The 22,484-nt window shown below is 33.5% G+C and overlaps 1 long non-coding RNA gene across 1 annotated transcript; it reads left to right on the forward strand.

Annotated features, from left to right (window-relative positions):
- Positions 1-10,301: 10,301 nt before the first annotated feature.
- LOC116292234 (uncharacterized) lies at positions 10,302-12,195 on the forward strand. Its single transcript, XR_016120839.1, has 3 exons — positions 10,302-10,444; positions 11,017-11,079; positions 12,122-12,195. It is a non-coding gene; the product is annotated as an uncharacterized LOC116292234 (long non-coding RNA).
- The last annotated feature ends 10,289 nt before the right edge of the window (positions 12,196-22,484 follow it).

The raw sequence follows: 22,484 nt of genomic DNA on the forward strand, positions 1-22,484 counted from the left end.
TATTCTTAACTTGTCTTCATTTGAGCCAAGAACTGTTCATCAACGGTGGACAATGACTTATTACAGAACACTTCGAGAAGCACGCTTCTCAAAATCCATATGCGATACCATTACGGTAAATGAAGTCACACTGCCGTAAAACAGTGACAAAAGAAAAATAATGACGCAGGCGCAAAAATTTAAAAAAGGACTACAACTGGGTCAACAATTGGCATCTTTAATAAGTGAAGGAGGAATGCCCACATACTTAGAAAGAGAAAGTGTTTTAAAAACTATCATTGAACAGTGGAAAATAGGGAAAAAAGTGAAATTGTGTGTCCCGAAAAATGAAAATAGAACCGATGATCAAACAGTCCAAAATGAAGAAATTGCAACTGTTGTTGCAAATGATTTTTTTCATTAAAGGAGGAAATGATAAAAGTATTGAAGGTGTTGATGACAGTGAAGAAATTGCAGCAAAAAGTAATCCCTCTATGTTTGAAGAGCTGAAAGTAAATGATGAAGATGTTAGAACCGATTATATAATGCCACCCAGAATGATGAAAAGAGGGCGTCCTAAAGGTGCTGAACTAACTGTCATTGGGCTTCCAAAAAAGGAGAAAAGGATTAAGGAACAAAAAATGCTACCTTTCTCCAAACTACAACCGAAAGAAAAAGACCGCATCATTCTAGAATGCCTTACAAACACCCTGTCAGCAGCTGAAGCTCTAAGTGGAAAATGGCTTTTAATTAAATCTGATCTTCAATATAACATCCAAGAAATTCCAGACACCATTAAATACCAAGAGACTATTGATACCTACAGAGCAGAAAAGTATTTTCAGAAAGATACATGGGTGGATGTTCTTGGCATCTTACACAAAAAAGAAAATCAGAAATTTTGTTGCACTGTCTGCTGCAAGGTGATATCAGATGAGTCCCAAAAGAGCATTGCCTGTGAGCGATGCCTGACATGGTTTCATTTTTCTTGCACTTCACTTAACAAAGCACCAAAGATGCGAAATTGGTTTTGCAACTCATGCAAAATGAAATACCAAACCTGAGCATCTGTTTTAAAGTGATGAAAAGTTAAAACCTTAAATGGAAATTACGTTCACCTAAAATGCCGACACTGACTAATTTGGAGCGCTGAATGTGCGGCCACTTGGAGCCCTCGCACGGATGGTTTAGAATTGCTCAGCACGGGCATTACACCTTTGAAAAATTGTATAATTTCCAACTTTAACAAGACAAAACCCACACTTTTTTGCAGGACTATATATTATTCAAGTTATTTTTAGAGACAACAGGTTAAATTCCATCAATGTGTGAAGTTTAAGAAAATTCTATAATGGTACAACATTTAAAAAAATAATTTGTCTGGTTTTTATTCAACGTTTTCAATAAACTGTTGCAGTGAAACCTAAACCTCATGTTTTTTTCCTGTTTTGAAATGATTCCGGCTTTCCTTTGCATAAAACGTTTCTATTTAAGAAAAAATAGTCAGTCGCCAGTTGGTGTGAATTTTTTTTAAATTTTGGGTTAGTTTCAAACGTGGGAATTATTTTACAATGTATTCTATAGATATTTTATGTTTATTTATTTAACTTTATTTATTTATTTAATTATCAATCTATTATTTATATTCATTTCCTCTTCTTAATTTATTGGTGTTTTTTGAACGATCTCTTCTCATTTCATAATTTAAATATTTATTCGTTTATTTATTTATTTGACTGTTTATTTTTTAAATTGTTTATTTAATTATCTCTCTCTTTCTCTCTCTCTATTTATTTATTTATACATTTATCTATTTATTTATTAATTCGTCTATTCATTCATTCATTCATTCACATTCATTCATTCATTATTTAGATAATTTAGATGTAACACTGTTTCACACTTTAAGTGAGCTCACTATAATTAAAATATACTATTCCAATAGATAAACAAGAATTTACAAATTCATGGAAATAAAGTGTCCAATTAAAGCATAAAATTTTCGCTCCCATTCTATTGCAATATTTCAGGAGCGTTGCGTGACTAAAAGAAGCGCTTTGCTATCCTAAACAAAATTATTAGCGGGGATTTTTAATAAAAATTAAAAACTCCCGGGTATCTAGTATTTTGAAAATCGTTCCCGGGACCTTGTTTACTAGTGTGAAATTTTTCTAAGTGCCACAACTTGGACGCCGTGTATATAGTATGGCGAGACTCGGCGAATGCATATTCATCAAATGTCTAAGGATTCTAAGAAACGCTTTGCTATCCTAAACAAAGTTAGAAGACTTTGAATCCATGAAAGTTATTATTAGCGGGGATTTTTAATAAAAATTAAAAACTCCCGGGTATCTAGTATTTTGAAAATCGTTCCCGGGTCCCGGGTATCTAGACACTTCCAAAAGATTTTGAAAATCGTTCCCGAGTCCCGGGTATCTAGACACTTCCTATTATTTTTCGTTTTGGCAAAAAGATGTCTAAAAATGTATATTTAAGTGCAAAGAAACTCAGGGTAAAAACATCACTTTTTTTACTAATATTTGACGTTCAACTTGGGCCACCTCACGATAGCACCACTGGGGAATACATATTTTCAGAAAATTTCTAAACAATTATATCTGTACTATAAAAAGGAGAAATTTCTGAACATCTAATATCGTAATACATATATATACGACATTCAACTTTCAGAAATTTCTGAACATCTATTATCGTAATACGTGAATCGGTAAACAACTTTCAGAAATTTCTGAACATCTCTTATCGTAATATATATATATAGAACAATCAGGATGCAGAAATTTCTGAATATCTCTTATCGTAATATATGTATCAGTAAACAACGTTCAGAAATTTCTGAACATCTCTTATCGTAAAACATATATAGAACAATCAAGATGCAGAAATTTCTGAACATCTCTTATCGTAATATATATATACGACATTCAACGTTCAGAAATTTCTGAACATCTCTTATCGTAATATATATCTTATCTTCTTGACCTTAAGTCATTCAAATTCTAGCTGTTAAACTTTAAGAATATGTCCATTCGGATTTAGAAATATCTGCGAACATAAAAAACTTTAGAATTAAAGCAACTGTGAGGTAAATCTTTGATTTTTACCGTCTTAAGTAAAGAATTTCGATTCACAAATAACGAGTTAGAAAATTCGCGTGTGAGACACTCTTTGCAAAGCGCGTGACCACAGGCACGACTTAATTAAGTATGCTAAAAATAGGAATGGAATGGACATGACGGAACTGGAATTTGGACTGATTTTTATCCATACCTTTAATTTTTGGCATACACTTCATACGTTCAACTTGGGCCACCTCACGATAGCACCACTGGGGAATACATATTTTCAGAAAATTTCTAAACAATTATATCTGTACTATAAAAAGGAGAAATTTCTGAACATCTAATATCGTAATACATATATATACGACATTCAACTTTCAGAAATTTCTGAACATCTATTATCGTAATACGTGAATCGGTAAACAACTTTCAGAAATTTCTGAACATCTCTTATCGTAATATATATATATAGAACAATCAGGATGCAGAAATTTCTGAATATCTCTTATCGTAATATATGTATCGGTAAACAACGTTCAGAAATTTCTGAACATCTCTTATCATAATATATATATAGAACAATCAAGATGCAGAAATTTCTGAATATCTCATCGTAATATATGTATCGGTAAACAACGTTCAGAAATTTCTGAACATCTATTATCGTAATATATATATAGAACAATCAAGATGCAGAAATTTCTGAATATCTCATCGTAATATATGTATCGGTAAACAACGTTCAGGAATTTCTGAACATCTCTTATCGTAAAACATATATAGAACAATCAAGATGCAGAAATTTCTGAATATCTCTTATCGTAATATATATATACGACATTCAACGTTCAGAAATGATGCAGAAATTAATGTATGGGAGTTATGATTAAGGTCATGAAAATAAAATGTTTCACTCAACAATTTGCCTCAAAACTTGCTCCAGTTGTTGCTTTTACTTTGTTCAGTCTTCTGGCGAAGTTTCAGCGCGATTTGAGGCCGTTTAGTGGGTTTTTTCAAAATCCGCTCTTCTCTACCTAAATAATGGGAAGGCTGGAGACTTAGCACCCAATATCGACTACATCACGCTAGAAAATCCAAAAAAAATCTCTCTCTCTCCCCTTGAACCGCAATAAAAATGCAACATGTCAAAGGAACGATAATTTCTCTATTATAACATGTATTCTGAATGCCACCACGCCAAATATTTCCAGAAAAATCCTGGCTTAAAGTCGAATATTCGATTTCTTCTACAGCGTGTGATCGATGGTGTTCAAACGGCCGTTGTAAAGCGTGAGCGGGTCACGTTACATACTGCATTCTGATTGGCCGAACGTGATACCAAGCTCGAAACAAATTCCCCTTCCCCAACAGACTTGGGTTTGTTGCCAATCAGAATGCAGCATGTAACGTGGACGGGTCGTGGGGAGTGGAGGGATGATGGGGTCTTAACCTTATGGCGCGCGGAATGGTTCATAATTGTCATTTCGATGTAATTGAATATTTGTTTGTCAATTGCGTTACTTCGCTTGAATGTGTACACTTATCGGTGCATTGTATTACACAAGCACGTTGCATATGTTTTTTTTGGTCAATCAATTCTTATAAAAATAGTCAATTGCGAAAATTCGGTCGATTTACAATATCTCTGTCAATCACCAAAACTCGGTCAATCACCAAAACTCGGTCAATTCAGCAAACAATTCGGTCAATTACAAAAACTCGGTCAATTCAGCAAAAAACTCGGTCAATTCAGCAAAAAACTCGGTCAATTCAGCAAAAAACTCGGTCAATTACAAAAACTCGGTCAATTCAGCAAAAAACTCGGTCAATTTCAAAAACTCGGTCAATTCAGCAAAACTCGGTCAATTCAGCAAACAATTCGGTCAATTACAAAAACTCGGTCAATTCAGCAAAAAACTCGGTCAAATCAGAAAAAAACTCGGTCAATTCAGCAAAAAACTCGGTCAATTACAAAAACTCGGTCAATTCAGCAAGAAACTCGGTCAATTTCAAAAACTCGGTCAATTCAGCAAACAATTCGGTCAATTACAAAAACTCGGTCAATTCAGCAAAAAACTCGGTCAATTCAGCAAAAAACTTGGTCAATTCAGCAAAAAACTCGGTCAATTACAAAAACTCGGTCAATTCAGCGGTCAATTTAACGTAACAATAAGCACGTGTCATATGGCTTTTGTCAATCATCACGCGTAAAACTCTGTCGATTCAGCAAAAAAACTCTGTCGATTCAGCAAAAAAAGTTCGATTACGTAACACAGGTATTCACAAAATATGTCTTTTTTTGTCAATCATCTTGCGTAACATCAATAGTAGCCATATTCCATTATTTTCTTGGTCTTAGTTTGACTGTTAGTCACTAAATGCACGGCCGGCCAAGTAAAATTAAGAGTTAGTTAGCGAGAAAGGAGGCATTTAGCTTTATACAGACCGGGGATATATGTATCAAGCATGAATAATACATTCTAGAGTGATTCTCATATGACCGTGACAGAAAATAGACCATTTAGTTTGTACTTTTTGATAAAGAACAAAAGAAACAATGGGTTTAGAGTCTACTACTAACTATTAGTTTGCCTATTCTTTCACGGTCATATGAAAATCACTCTAAGATCCCGCTTCTGCCTACTACACAAGACTTTGCAACTTAACCATAGTTAATGACTCAACTATTAATTATCTTCGCAAATTTTACGAGAAGGTAGACTGAGCTGAGAACTGCTCATAATCGCATGGGGAGCTTTCAACGATGCTGGCATTTCAGGCTTTAACTTAGAAAATGATATATATACTTTCAATGAAACAACGTTCTTGAATCAACCTCAATCAATTTGTGCAACATATATTCTCTACGTTTTTTCTTAAATTTATTCTCTTTCAAGCTTAATGCAAAATGATTACATAGTACTATAAATGATACACTTTTGATGGCTTTTTGATCGGAGCTAATAAGTGGTTACTAAATTTTTTTGCAAGTCATAATCATGACGATTCTAGGTTTAAATTACATCTTTAAATATAAAAACTTTTGACATAACTGAAACCTTCCATATATCTTACTTAATAAGATATTTGTAATTGAACGAGTTTTGATGATTGGCCGAGTTTTTGTAATTGACCGAGTTTTTTTGTGCTTGACCGAGTTTTGGTGATTGACCGAGTTTTTGTAATTGACCGAGTTTTTGTAATTGACCGAGTTTTGGTGATTGACAGAGCTATTGTAAATCGACTGAATTTACGCAATTGACTATTTTTATAAGCATTATTTGATTGACCAAAAAAAACATATGGAACGTGCTTGTGTAATGCAATGCACTGATAAGTGTACACATTCAAGCGAAGTAACGCAATTGACAAACAAATATTCAATTACATCGAAATGACAATTTTGAACCATTCCGCGCGCCATATAACCTGGCATTTTTTGCCAGAGGTAGAGTGTGTGTAGACTGTTTGTTTTAAACCATAGGATCACTAGAACAACAAATTTATTCACAGGACCGGAAGTTAGGTATTACTTCTAGATGAAATATGGGTCTGTGCAGAAATGCTGTTGTTTTGACATGGATCCGAACAATAATAAAGTGAAAATTTTTTTATTATTAAAGCTTCAAAGAGCTCAAATTAGTGAAAATCATTTTGGATAAAAAGTGTATGCCAAAAATTAAAGGTATGGATAAAAATCAGTCCAAATTCCAGTTCCGTCATGTCCATTCCATTCCTATTTTTAGCATACTTAATTAAGTCGTGCCTGTGGTCACGCGCTTTGCAAAGAGTGTCTCACACGCGAATTTTCTAACTCGTTATTTGTGAATCGAAATTCTTTACTTAAGACGGTAAAAATCAAAGATTTACCTCACAGTTGCTTTAATTCTAAAGTTTTTTATGTTCGCAGATATTTCCAAATCCGAATGGACATATTCTTAAAGTTTAACAGCTAGAATTTGAATGACTTAAGGTCAAGAAGATAAGATATATATTACGATAAGAGATGTTCAGAAATTTCTGAACGTTGAATGTCGTATATATATATTACGATAAGAGATGTTCAGAAATTTCTGAACGTTGAATGTCGTATATATGTATTACGATAAGAGATGTTCAGAAATTTCTGAACGTTGAATGTGTTATATATATATTACGATAAAAGATGTTCAGAAAAAAAGCGATGACATGGTACATATGTAATAAATCAGAAATTTTCTGAACTTCTAAATGCCCAAGTGCGGGTCAGAACAAGCGAGGTATAGTATGTGAATACAGGCAAATTTCATGGCTTCAAGACGCAAAGACTAATCTCTAATGCGACTTTCTCAGTTATATAGGGATGTGAGAGAGGGATTATGACTAAAATTTGGCGCTTGAAAGAAAATTCGAAGACGTACGAGATTTTAAAGACTCGTGATGGTTCGCTGTTGGGATCCCGAGTCTCCAACCTTCTCTTATTTGTTACTGCAGTTGGTGGGAAAAAAATCCTTAAAACGGGCTAAATTAAAAATAATAACCACACAGAGCGAAAGCCGCAAGCCGCTTCAAAAATAAATTATTAAAAATAAATAATTGAAAAAAAAGCCTTCAATAATGTAGAATACAGTAAAACTAACCGGCCTTCACAAGATGTTTGAGGAGGGATGAATTGAGTCAAGATAATAGACAATGCATAAATAAATAAATAAATAAATAAATAAATAAATAAATAAATAAATAAATAAATAAATAAATAAATAAATAAATAAATAAATAAATAAATAAATAAATAAATAAATAAATAAATAAATAAATAAATAAATAAATAAGTAAGTAAGTAAGTAAGTAAATAAGTAAATAAGTAAGTAAGTAAGTAAGTAAGTAAGTAAGTAAGTAAATAAGTAAATAAGTAAACGGAGCTCAAACGGAGCTCTTTCGCTTCCAGCTTTAACACTTTGATTCCCCTTTCATTCTCCCCTTCCAAATAAGTTAAACTTTCTGAATAACAAGATTTTAGCCTTGTACAACAGCCTTTCTTCAAGAAAATAGTTTTTGGCTCTCACCGCTTGAATGCGAAAATAATTCTCTCTTTATAGATAAATATGATTCCAGTGCCAGTGCCAGTGTCAGTGTCAGTGTCAGTGTCAGTGTCAGTGCCAGTGATTTATGATTGATAAAGAAGATAAGAAAACAGTAAACAAGATCGAAATAAATTAAACATGGTAAGCCACTACCAATCAAAAAAATGACTCAGTATTTTTTCGTTGCTTGCTTGTAGCAATGTGTCGAATTACTGGACCTGCCGAGCTTACTTACAAAATTGGTGAAACTGCACAATTCAAGTGGAATACTTCCGACAGTTCGGCTATTCTATCTGCAACATGGGGCATAAAAAAAGGGAACATACCTGACCCTCAATTTATCAATGTGGATATACTGAGAAACAAAGGCAACCTCAATTCATTTCTGGAACCAAATCTCATGATGCGGCTGTCATTTGAAGGTGATCTACAGAGAGGTCGTGCATGGTTTACTCTAAAGAACGTCACTGTCAACGATACAAACGTGTACATCGCAAGTATCAGTGACGATGTAACCAGAGTCCTGCCTTACACAGTTGCACTAACTGTTAAAGAAAAAGAAAAGAAAAATGGAAACATTGGTGAGCTATAGCATTGTCTTTTAATTTATAGCTTTAATGTGTCTAAGTATCATTTTTTTATAAGTGTTATACTTCTAAGATGAATGCATTTTCCAAAGGCGTGTTCAAAGTAAACTAGATGATACAATTTCAATTTTCAATTGTTTTCTATTTTTAGATGACGATATTAATGTGTTTTTCGATGCTCATCCATGTCCATCCATCCATCCATCCATCCATCCATCCATCCATCCATCCATCCATCCATCCATCCATCCATCCATCCATCCATCCATCCATCCATCCATCCATCCATCCATTCATCCCTCCAGCCAGGCAGCCAGGCAGCCAGCCAGACATCCTTTATTATTTAATTCCGTCAATATCCGATATCCATTAATTATTTCCGCCAATCGCCCGTCAAGTCGTCGATCCGTCAATTCACCCATCCATTCCGATATTCAATCATTTTTTTCTCCGTTCATTGCTTGATTCTTTATTAATCGTTCTTTTCTTTCGACGCGAACCGTCATGGCTTCCTACGCTTCTCTCTGGTTCTATCACCATCATTTATGTTTAGATCAGAGTATCTAAAACGGAAAACTATATTTATATTTTTGAAATATTTAACAAAAACTATCAAAATAGTTTCATTTATATTTTCATTTATCATTCTATATGCTACTTCTGAAGAACCGAAGAAAACAACTGACCCTTCACGTTTTCCGGAAATCGCTAGAACAACGCCCACGAAAGGTAATTAATAAACTATCATTTCAGCTGTAGGCCGATACGATTCATGGGTGAATGGAGTGCTTCTCATCGCTATATGGCCATAGGTGATCACATGTGGGCAGGGTTATTTGTGGTTTCTCCCGGTTTGTCGCTTTTTTAATCATGCCCAAAACGGACTTATCTTTTTTAATTGCGCTCCCTTTCCACCAATGCGACCCTGATTTGGAGTCCCGCCAGCCTCTCTGTCGTATGATGGTAGAGTTGCTTATTGGTTCTTTCCTTTGCATTGAGGGTTAACCGATTTACATGGAATGAAGAACCGATCTGTTGAAATGCCACTGTTAATAATCATTTATCTGCTTTATGCATGGGGTCGTCACTACCAGATTCCCTTAACCACTTCATTTTCTCAATAGTACGCACTGAATACGGCGTACAATTTGCCATCGCAAAAAAAAAGTGATTTTTATTTTCTTCACGTCCAAAAAGTGTTGTCATGTCGTGGAACAACATTTTCTTAATAGGCACATGACTACGTAATGTCATCCTTGCATCCATTCATCCATCAATCCATCAATCCATCCTTACTTCCATTCATCCCTCCCTCCCTCCCCCCAGCCAGCCAGCCAGCCATCCTTTATTATTTAATTCCGTCAATATCCGATATCCATTAATTATTTCCGTCAATCGCCCGTCAAGTCGTCGATCCGTCAATTCACCCATCCATTCCGATATTCAATCATTTTTTTCTCCGTTCATTGCTTGATTCTTTATTAATCGTTCTTTTCTTTCGACGCGAACCGTCATGGCTTCCTACGCTTCTCTCTGGTTCTATCACCATCATTCGTGTTTAGATCAGTGTATTGGAATAAATTTAAACTAGAAAGTCGTGCGATCAGCATAGTTTGGGTTTCCTGTGGCAATTGATCCCATGAGTCTTTGCGCGTAGAAGAAGACCTCATGGCCGCCACAAAATTTGTTCGTATTAATTTTCATCGTTTTTTTCGTCAGAAGACGCCCGGATGTAAGTAAATTTATGTTGTAATTTCAAGAAACTTTTCTCGATCATGATTTGAAGTAATTTTTCCTAGGTTTTACCACACATTGTAAGATTATTTTAATAAAGATTTGTGCGTTGGAAGACTGGCGTCAGAAAGGCTCTAAACGAGTACAATCAGAGTATCTAAAATGAAAAACTATATATATATGCATATATATACACTCGATTGCAGAAACGTTGTAGTATACATTTATACATTTATACAAATACCTAATGAGATGTATATTGCAATTTTACATTTTTAACCCTCAAAACCAATTGGTTTATAATCTGTAGGATATAAAACACAAGAAAAAACTATTTTGACGTTCATTGAATGAAAAAAATAAATAAATAAAGCGATTTTTCTGTTTTGCATATCATTAAATATGCTGAATAAATTTAGGTATTTGTATAAATGTATACTACAACCTTTCTGCAATCAAGTGTATATAAATATATATATATATATATATATGGAATATTTAACAAAAAGTATCAAAATATTTTCATTTATATTTTCATTTTATATTTCATTCTGTATGCTACTTCTGAAGAACCGACGAAAAGAATTGGCCCTTCACGTTTTCCGGAAATCCCTAGAACAACGCTCACAAAAGGTAATTAATGAACTATCATTTCAGTTGTAGGCCGATATGGTTCATGGGTGAATGGAGTGCTTCTCATCGCTATATGGCCATAGGTGATCACATGTGGGCAGGGTTATTTGTGGTCTCTCCCAGTTTGTCGCTTTTTTTAATCATGCTCAAAACTGACTTCTCCATTTCAATTGCGCTCCCTTTCCACCTATGCGACCCTGGTTTGGAGTCCCGCCAGGCTCTCTGTCGTATGATAGTAGAGTTGCTTATTGGTTCTCTCCTTTGCTTTGAGGGCTCACCGATTTACATGGATGAGGAGACGATCTGTTGAAATGCCACTGTTAAATCCATCTTATTTTTATTTTTATTATAATCAGTTACGCTATCTGCTTTATGCATGGGGTCACTACCAGATTCCCTTAACCACTTCATTTTCTCAATAGCACGCACTGAATACGGCGTACAATTTGCTATCGCAAAAAAAAAGTGATTTTAATTTTCTTCACGTCCAAAAAGTGTTGTCATGTCGTGGAACAAAATTTTTTTAATAGGCACATGACTACGTAATGTCATAGAAAACTTTATTAATCAAAACACTTGCTGTCAACAAGTAAGCAACATTTCTCTTGTGCGTGCTTTCGACAAGTAAGAACCACTTTCTCTTGCCACTTTTCTCAGACAATGTAATAATAAAATAATGCACCCATTATATAAAGCTGCATTTTAACTCAACTTTTAAATTGATTATTTTTTGTTGTTGTTGTTATTTTAGTTATAGAAAGGGAGGTTCATACAAAAAATGGCAAGCCGAATAATGGTATCTGCATAACAGTTATCGATAAGCCCAAATTATAATATCTCTTAAACAGGATAGCCTGAATGCGTTAACTCATATCTCTTTTCTTGCTGACCAAGTCTTTCTAACAATCCTGCACATGCTTTGGAGAAGTGGACTTGCTATTTATTTACATTTCTTCTCGTTTTTACCCTTCTCAATTAATATATTATATAATAAACTTAAATACACCCAATGTTTTTTTTTTCCTTTCTTCTACTATTTCAGGCCCAAAGGAGGACCCAGTGTACTCTAGTGGTCATATAATCATATACATTGCAGTTACGGTTGCAGTGGTGGTTCTCTCGGTATTCATAAGTGCTTTTCTACTGTACAAAGTAAGTACTGATTGACACTAGTAGACACTGGAAAAATGTTCTGGTATAATACGGTTATATATATTACTTCTTTTCTTCCCAATCAACTTTATACAGGCTAACGTATATATACTCTGTAACTGTAATTTTTTTCCATGTGACGTCATCTAAAAACCAATATCGGAACTATTCATCGTATCAAGAAGTTTATAGAATGGGTTTTAGAAATCAATGCATGATATTAGGGTCATGAGAAAGTTTCCAGTAATTTAGATATTTGGTTCGCGAGTTATGAATATAGATCGAATTTGAGTCATGCAATACCGTCAAGTGCATCTGAATACAATGAAGATTTAAATATTTTACGCTAATGAACGTTTTTCCTTAGACACATTTGCCTTAGACACATTACCATCAAAAGTGTTGAATATTCTATCATCTTTTTTTAAACCCTTTGAAGTTAGGTTCGCCAAGTCGGTGTACCTCAGTGGAATGCCTCACCAACGATAATATCACTTCACAAGTCTTAGACAAAGATGACGTCTTGTTTTCTTGCCCATGGTTATATATATATATATATATATCATGTTATATATATATATATATACACACCGAATCGCTAAAACTTTGACACTTTAACGATAGACATACATATATGTGTATCCCCCTATTTTCTATTGTCTTACCTGGATTTTCACGGAAAGACAATAGGAAAAAGGGGATACATATATATGTATATATATCGCTAAATTATCAAAGTTTTAGGGATTCGCAGTGTATATATATATATATACCCAATTGCAGAAACGTCGTAGTATACATTTATACATATATCTAATATATTCAGTATATTTAATGATATGCCAAACAGAAAAAAATCGCTTTACTTAGTATTTGTTTCATTCAATGATGACTCTCAAAATATTTTTTTCTTGTCTATTATACATTTATACATATATCTAATTTATTCAGTATATTTAATGATATGCAAAACAGAAAAATCGCTTTATTTATCGTTTGTTTCATTCAATGACTCTCAAAATATTTTTTCTTGTCTATTAGATCGTACAGATTATAAATCATTGGGTTTTAAGCGTTGAAAATGGTTATTTTGCATTATGCATCACATTAGATATTTGTATAAATGTATAAATGTATACTACAACGTTTCTGCAATCGAGTGTATAATGTTGATATATATATATCAATATTATACGAAATTACTCCTTAAAACTGTTAATTATGTAATTATATAAATTAGGTTGAACCAGTGATACTTATTAAAATCCTTGAAATATTTAAATTATGCTAATTATGCTGAGGAATGAAACATTGCAATTTACTGATCATGTTTAAACAAGCCACCACTACGCCCCCTTCTCACATACTCGCATCTCCATATTCTTAGACTTTCTTTTCTAATTCTCTCCTCAAAAACTATTATTTTCATTTTTATTTACAGAGAAAGTTCCGCAAGACAAAAAGAAGAGGGACAAATTCTAGCGAAAAAGAGCTGATGAAAGACAAAGTCGACACTTAACGCACCTCAAGACTCAAAGATAAGTAATGGATCTTGGAATGACCTTTCTCCTATAAATTATCGCCTATCCCCCATTACCCTTCACCGTTAGCACTTTCAACCTTTTTTAAAATAGCTATGTGCAATACCATATACCATTCTCATGATGGCTGACAAGTACACGAAGACATACTCACCAAGTCACTGGTTGACGCTAAAATATATAGAAGCACATGAAATGCGCTTATAGAAGAAAAGTATAGAACTGAAGAAATATTTACCTGTTTCTTTATGGCGCGCCAAGCCGGACAAAAATACTTGTATCAAATAGATTTCATACACGACTTGTTGCTGAAATATAAAACTTGTTGTCAAAATATAAAATTTCTTATCAAAATATAAGACTTCTTGTCAAAATATAAGACTTCTTGTCGAAATATAAAATTTCTTGTCGAAATCTATAACTTGTTGTCGAAATATATGCGTGACTTGTCCAAATTCGTCCTAAAAATACGATTATATTGACGCCTGCGATCGACGGTCAGCAGCACCGAAAATGCCGAGCCTGCGGTATTATTGATTATCATCCCGAGTCATTAGGAGTGATTGTCAGAGAAAACCGGGCAAGGGCAAGATATTGGGGTAGGCCGATTTGCACCAAATTTTCAGCAATAAAATTCGATTAGATGACGAACCATGGTAATTAAAGTTTCGTCGAGCTTTTTTTCACCTGAAATAGGCCACCCCCCTCGGTTTTGAATCGTGATCGCCCTTTGCGATTCCAAAATCTAAAGCCCAAACTTCATCCTCTCAAAAGTCGATATCGCTTTCTTTCTGCAAGTTTTTAATATTTTATTTGTGAAATTTATCATATGATCGAGAAGTCCTGAGGTTTTGAGTCAAATACGATGAGTTTTTAAATTTCTACCCGGACATGAACATTACATACAAAGCCTGTTCAATTCACGATCTGAATATGTGTCTACTTTCAAACATATTTTCTCAAAAGTGCGGCAGTATTTTTTTTTTTTTATGAATCACATTTTTTTAAAAAATTACTTCTGAGCTTTCAGGAATTGTAAAGTTTCAATTGCGATCTAAAATCAAACGATCGCGAGCAACTTTCAAAGTTAACAAAATTCGCCTTCTGAATTTGCGTAATTGCGTTAAGTGTTTACATCCGTTCGACATAACGCTGCGTTAATGCTGACTCCCGTCTTCGACGTTGTTTACCCTTATCTAACCTATGCAATAGTTGCATGGGGAAGTTCTTATAAAACTCAACTAGAAAAATTCAATTTGAACAAAACCACATTATCAGAATATTTTTCTTTGCTACCCTATATGGTAAAAATACTGATAGTGCTCTTCCATTAATCAATCTTTTTGACCTTCTAACTATAGTCAACATCTCTAAATTACAATCACTAAAATTTATTCACCAGTGGGTAACTAAGCAGCTTCCATCAATCTTTGATAATTATTTCAAATTTCCCAAGAGCATTCATAGCTATAACACTAGATATGCCTCAAACGATAACCTTCTCAAGCAAAAAGTTAAAACAAATATTGGCAAACAAACAATTAGTGCTCTAGCACCAGATCTATGGAAATAAATTCCAACTGAAACCAAAGTAGTTAGAAAATCCTTCATTAAAAAAAAAGGGTTAAGGAGCATTTGCTGCAAAGCCAATGCCCCTAATCGTCGAATCAACTACCAAAACAGTTATATATGATATAAGTACAATTATAAATATATACTCTAGATCAGTTGCTTTACATAACCTCTTCTATATGGCTAGATTTTTTTATTTATTTGTTTGTTTCATTTTATTTAGTATCGTAATTATCATATTTTGTGTATTGCTCTTGATAAAAAAATAATTACAAATGACAGCGTCTAACTCGAAAAATAAGTGTTAAACTAGACACTAACATTCTAAAAAATTAACTAATAACAAAAATATGAGAAAAGAAAAATGTAATTAACCGATTTATTTGTGATTAGAACCTTAGTATTTTAAAAATGTAAAAAGAATATAAATAAAATATATTGTATTGTATTGTATTGTTGTTTTCAAAAAACATTTTCAACTAGAAATAACATATTTTATCCAATTAAATTTACTCTTACAAAGAAATCCCAAGGAATACGACTCCGTGAGCATTAAAAGACTGTTCATATAAAGCTAATTTGAGTGAATTTCAAGGCAAGAGTACTTTATTTCCATTCCATTTATTAGACATATTTAAAAAAAGAATAAGCAGTTTTATTTCTGGGAAACGTGACTAACTCTTAAATAGTACAATCAAAGATTCTGAAGCAAAAAGGCACAAATTATTGCACAAGCATTATGTTCGATTCGTTTTGTCATCGTCGTATTAATTAACATTTTGTCATGGTATTCCTTGTTAAGTGTTACGTTAAGTGTTAAGTGTAATAAAATGATTATTACTTGCATTTTCGGCGCTGCTGACCGTCGGTCGCAGGCGTCAATATAGTCGTATTCGGACAAGTCATATATTTCGACAGAAAGTTTCATATTTTGACAATAAGTCTCATATTTTGACAATAAGTTTTATATTTTGACAAGAAGTTTAACATTTTGACAACAAGTTTTATATTCAGCAACAAGTCGTATGTTTCAGCAACAAGTCGTATATTTCTTAAAACAAGTCATATTTTTACGATAAGTCGTATATTTCTCAAAATATATTTTATCTTTTTGATACAAGTATATTGTTAGGTTAGGCGCGCCATATGCTTTGACCTAAATTCGTGCTATTCACCTTTTTTTTCTTTTTTTTTTTTAATGCAGTCTTGCTCAGGCTTGCTCAGTTTTCGTGCACTCGTCAGCCAATCTAAGAACGGTATAATGAACAACTCGAAATCTTCTGTTTTAAGGACATTTAATGACGAAAATCCCTCATTCATGAAAAGAATGAGGGAATATTAGAACAAAATCTCCCTCATTAATGAAACACGAGCGAAAAATAGTGCTAAATTTCCATCATGAAGGGATACTTATAACTAACTGTCGCTCGTGAATCATTGAGGGAGAGTTTAATCTACCTCGTAACTATATTCACCCCTCATATTAAAACCATCGGGATATGGATCTTTTCGACTCATTAGAGAGTTTTAGATTTACGTTCACGGCAAACGTGAAACGTCAGTTGACCATTTAAAAATTATTTTAAATAGCTTAAAAAGACTATCGCAAAAAAGTCCAACAAGTTGAAAAACAAAAGAATAGTTGTCTTTGGTGAGAAGGTTTGCAAAAGGTAAAGAAAATTACAGGAAAACGATGAAAACGTGGTCACGTTTGCCGTTTGCGAGGAGGAAAAAAATCAATCTAAAACTCTCTATTACTGCAAGATGAACCTCTGCCAGAGGCAGTTCAATGCCACGCACGCGTGGGAATCAGTAAGAGTTAATTAACCGCAAATCGTTTATTTCTCACATGCTGATTGGCTATGATCGATGAGAGGACAGACAAATAAGCTAACGTCAATGAGCGCGCTCTTTTCTGTTGGTTCTTTTGATATTTAAAGAATTGAACGTCGAAAAAATGCGCGTTACTGATTTTTTTGAGGTGAAAAAAATCGAGGTCCCTTTCCTATGGTATGTGCTTTTATCAAACTTGGAATGGCTTCAGAATATGTTCCAAACTCAAATGAAGCCACGAATGCACAGCCTGAGGGCCTCGGGACTTTCACTATCCTTCCCTTGGCGTCAAGGATATTTATTCACTAATATCCCAAAGCTAGAAGCCGGCGCCATGGAATTAATGATTATGTAAATATACATTTATCTCTCTCTCCATATATATGTATGATTAGTGCCACTGTCTTAAGTTTAGCATACTGTCTTCAGCTCTTGGGAGCCATTTTTTTGGACACACTGCGCATGGCATTCGCTTGCTAACGTCACTGCGCATGCCATTCATGCACAAACTTTTATCGAAGCAAAAAAGTCCATGTTGGCGACGCATATGACCGCTCTATTCAACCACAGTTTTCTAAATTATTCCTAAGTTTTAGTAGCAGTTCAACAAACTCGTAGATCGTTTTCAAGCAAAACTTTTTTTATGCATAGACAAGAATTTAAAGAAAGATTGTAGTTATAAATCGTTCAAGAAAAGTCTTTATAAAATAATAGGCCACTTGCACTAAGAGGTCACGTGTTCAACTCGGCCATTGTGGCTGGCATTCTACAGGATTTTAGCTATGCGAGAATGTAAAAAAATAATGGCGGATCCGGTTAGTTTTTTGGTGATGAAAGGTAAATTAGCGCAATAAATAACGATAACAATCCCCTTTTCTTGCAAGAAATATATTATTAGTAGATATCTAAAGACGTTTTTGCTATAGTCGCCAAGAAGAGAAAAAAATTGTATGTTTTGCGCTACGATGTGAAGACGTACGAAGTGTTTAGTCTTGTTTTGCCGACTTCATGACCTCAAAACAACGAAATTTTGTCGAAAAACATCAATTATTTTTCAACTTCATTCTTGAAAAATGCATTTTTCTTGCAAGAAATATGCTTTTAATAGATACCTTAAGTAGATTTTTGCTATTCATTCGCCAGGAAGTAGAAAAATATGGTATGTTCTGACTCATGTAGCCGGCGAAACAAGACTAAACACTTCGTAGGTCTTCACATCGTATCGCTCAAAAGACCATATTTTTTTCTACTTGGCGAGTTAATAGGAAAACTTTACTTTAGATACCTACTAAGAATATATTTCTTGCAAGAAAAAGGGATTTTTATTGTCATTTAGTGCGCTATAAATTTCCCTTTTATCACCAAAAAACCCACCCAAATTGCCATCTTTTTTATAGTAATGATAAAAAGGTAAATTATTCACGGTGAAAAGACGAAAAAAAACTTACTAACTAAAATAACTTTTTTTCATCTTTTCACGGTGTATAATTAGTCCTTTTATCATTACTGTTTCATTAGAAAAACCGACGCATCTCACACTAGTTTTTAGCTAGTTATTTCATCTTTTTTTTACATTCTCGCGTAGCTAAAATCCTGTAGAATGCAAACCGCAATGGCCGATTTGACCACGTGACCTCTTAGTGCAAGTCGCCTATTGGGATACAACGCGCGTTATGATTGGTCGAAAACCATGTTTGATGAGAGTATCAAAACACGCTATCGTCATTTTAGCGTGCGCGAGTATTGCAACTGTCAGATTTTAATCTATCGCGCACGCTCATTGGTCAGTCTGAATAAGACGGCACATAGAGAGAATTTAGTTAGACTTTTTTTTTCGATCGATCTTTTCGCGCATTTGTTATTTTATAATTGTTAAATCTAATTTGTGCTTCTGAATCAAAACGTTAAAATTAACAAATTAAAAACCATTTTCCGTGATAGTCTGGTCAAAACACTTGTGATGTTGGGAGAATACTCGAGAAGCTGGAGACCACTCCGCTACAATATTCATTTTCAATCTTATAACACTAGAACCAAAGAGGTCGTATCGTCGTGTATTCAAATTCAAATTTCGAGTAATCGGCTGGTAGTCGTACCCTACGATAGCATGAATTAAACTATAATAAATATTTATGTGCACATGCTGATGATACATCGTTTAAATATGACTAAAAAATGAGACCATCCAACCGATTTCGCTTCGTGGTCTAGGTGATAGGTTTAGGGTTAGGGTTGGGGTTGGCATTGTAGTAGTTCTTGGGTGCCGATTCTTGGTGTCTTCACTTAATTTTTTTTTTAAGTGAGGAGAACCAAAATTTCTAAGTCCCACCCGTGTGTTCGGAAACCTATGACGTACTTCGTTAATCCGTACACGACGATAGTACCACCAAAGATAATTTTAATCTTCCAGGAGTTCACACTAACTGGGGAAAACAGCGATTTCTATACCAATCTTTAGAAGAATATAATGAATTAAACTTAGATTGTGTATAAGTAGCGACTTACTAAAACATTAACTATGAAAATCAGCGATAAAAAACTATATTTAAAAAATGTTTTAATAAAAGACGACGTTTCGACGTTTACGTATCGTCATCATCAAGTCAATAAGAATAAGAAAATACAAACTATATATAAATAATGAAACAATGAAAGCTAATTAAAAAAGAAGATATATGTACAAGAATAAAAGCTAATAAAAATGATGTAATTACATGAATAAGAGGGGGGGGGGTAGATAAAAAATGTCATTAAACAAAAAGCTTTGCATTAATGGAGTCACTTTGCACATTAACAGATGGTTTAAGTTTCTTAATAAAAATCATTTCAAAGACAAGGCAATTAAATTTGTTGTCACATTTCCTTAGGACACAAAATTGTTCATCTTTGAATCCCAGGAGGCTTCAATGTTGTTCTCTGAAGAAATTACCAATAGCTGAATATTTATTTATTTAATATTAATCAATATCACTCTTCAACCGATATTTACTAGCCGAAAACTTGAACTAGATCTCAAGCCTAAAGAAAAGAATTCTAGCCTAGTCAATCAACATTGCGTTGTTTACAAATTTAAATGTGATCTGTGTGATGCAGATTATGTTGGCATGACAACCCGACATCTTCACCATCGCATTGTTGAACATAACTATTCAGCTATTGGTAATCACTTCAGAGAACAACATGGAAGCCTCCTGGGATTCAAAGATGAACAATTTTGTGTCCTAAGGAAATGTGACAATAAATTTAATTGCCTTGTCTTTGAAATGCTTTTTATTAAAAGACTTAAACCATCTCTTAATGTGCAAAGTGACTCCATTAATGCAAAACTTTTACTTAATGACATATTTTACCCTTTTTTTCTTTCCCTTTAGTTATATCATTTTTATTACCTTTTATTCTTGTACATATATCTTCTTTTTGTAATTAGCTTTCATTGTTTCATTATTTATATATAGTTTGTATTTTCTTATTCTTATTGACTTGATGATAACGATACGTAAACGTCGAAACGTCGTCTTTTATTAAACTTAGATTATAAGAAAATAACATCAGTCGATAGTTTCAAGAAATCTCTCAAAAGTGTTTATTAGCTTTTGAATATTTTGTATACACTTATTTCAATAAAGTTAGTCATCAAAAACCTAGAAAGCTGGGATCACTGAGCATCATGGGAAACTTTTCATATCAAAAACATATATATACAAAGCTTTTTTAATACAAGCTGCAGCTCAATGATGCTCAGAAGAGGTGAGACTGTAACTGTTAAAAGATTCGCAAGCCTTTAAACAGTTATCAAGCGGTTGAACGTGTTAAATGAATCTACCCATAATCCCTGTCGGCCTCAGCTTTATAGTTTCTCAGGTGACTAACTTTATTGAAATAATTGTATATTATAAGACATTTTAGATTACACTTTTATATTTTATAATTTTTCCTTTTTTTTTTTTTTTTTTTTTTTTTTCTTTACATTTTTCTTATCGTATTCAATTTATCTTTTTATGCATATTTCTGTTTATTCATATATATTTTAATCGTAATATTGTAATGTTAATTGTTGTCATGATATTCTTATTTAGGGCCATACTGAAAACCACTATTAGTGAGTAGGTTTTACCCTCATTAAAGATTATCAACGCGTTGTGGTTTCCTACGCTCTTCTCGTGTCTCTTCTCTCATTTCAATGTTTTGATTCAGAATTAAGCAGAAATTAGATTTAAGGGTTTTTACATAATCTATTTTATCTTATCAATTAATCAATCATATATACATATTTCTTTCTCTTCTTAGTACACTTGATTAATTAATCTTTTTTAAAGAATTGTAAGTTTAATCATAATAAGGGATTTGTAATATTTGTGCTATTTCTATGTATTCTTATAGAACAATAGTCCCCTTCACAGTTCCCTGCGCCATCTTGAAAGGTAGCCGTGGCTTTGCATCGAAGCAAGACGAACGGTGAGCTTGCAATATAGAGACGTGAATAATTGTTCAATGTGTTAAAAACAGGTGTCTATCATTGCAAGCTCACTGTTCGTCTCAATTTGATGCAAAAGCACGGCTACCTTTCAAGATGGCGCAGGGAACTGTGAAGGGGACTATTAGGGTACCTTTTATTTCACCTACTTGCAAGAACTTGGTCATACGAAAATAAAACAGTAATTTATTGGGATAGGAATTATATTAAAAAATATAAAAATATTTCTAGAGTTTTAGAATCAGAGGGTCACTGGATACACAGTTTTCGTGTGCTATTGTGCATTACCCTCTTTAAATAAAGTCGTTATTATTATAATTAATGGGTCTTAAAATATGTTACATACATATGCATGAATTGTATTTCCCTGGCAAATATGCGCACAGTGTTTTTAATTAACACGCCGGTTTTCAGATATTATCATTTTTAGATTTTTAAATATTTGTAGATAAATATAAATGGTAATAATAAATTGTAAGCATTTTTTAGCACAAAACATTGACATAATAAAAAAAAAACATATATTGTGTTCATTTTTGCCGTTTACTTTTGGGGCGCTCCTGTTTGCTTCAAAAGATAGTGGTCGATAGAGAAACAACGTATATTAATCGTTAGATAGTTATATAGCGTCAGGGTCGATAACCGTACAAAAGCTATTTTGATATTGATTTTCGAGCTCGCATTACTGGATACGCAAAACTAATGTACACGAGATATGCGCGCATACTTCAAAGGAAATGGTTACTATATGGTTTACAGATATTCCAGTTACGATCCGGATTTTTGACGGGCATAAGGAATTATTCATCAATAAAAGGACGAGCACATCAAAT

The sequence above is a fragment of the Actinia tenebrosa genome, unplaced genomic scaffold, assembly GCF_029948245.1.
Source record: "Actinia tenebrosa isolate PJP-AT-01 unplaced genomic scaffold, QUT_ActTen_1.0 PGA_scaffold0__85_contigs__length_37466705, whole genome shotgun sequence".
NCBI classification, from domain to species: domain Eukaryota; kingdom Metazoa; phylum Cnidaria; class Anthozoa; order Actiniaria; family Actiniidae; genus Actinia; species Actinia tenebrosa.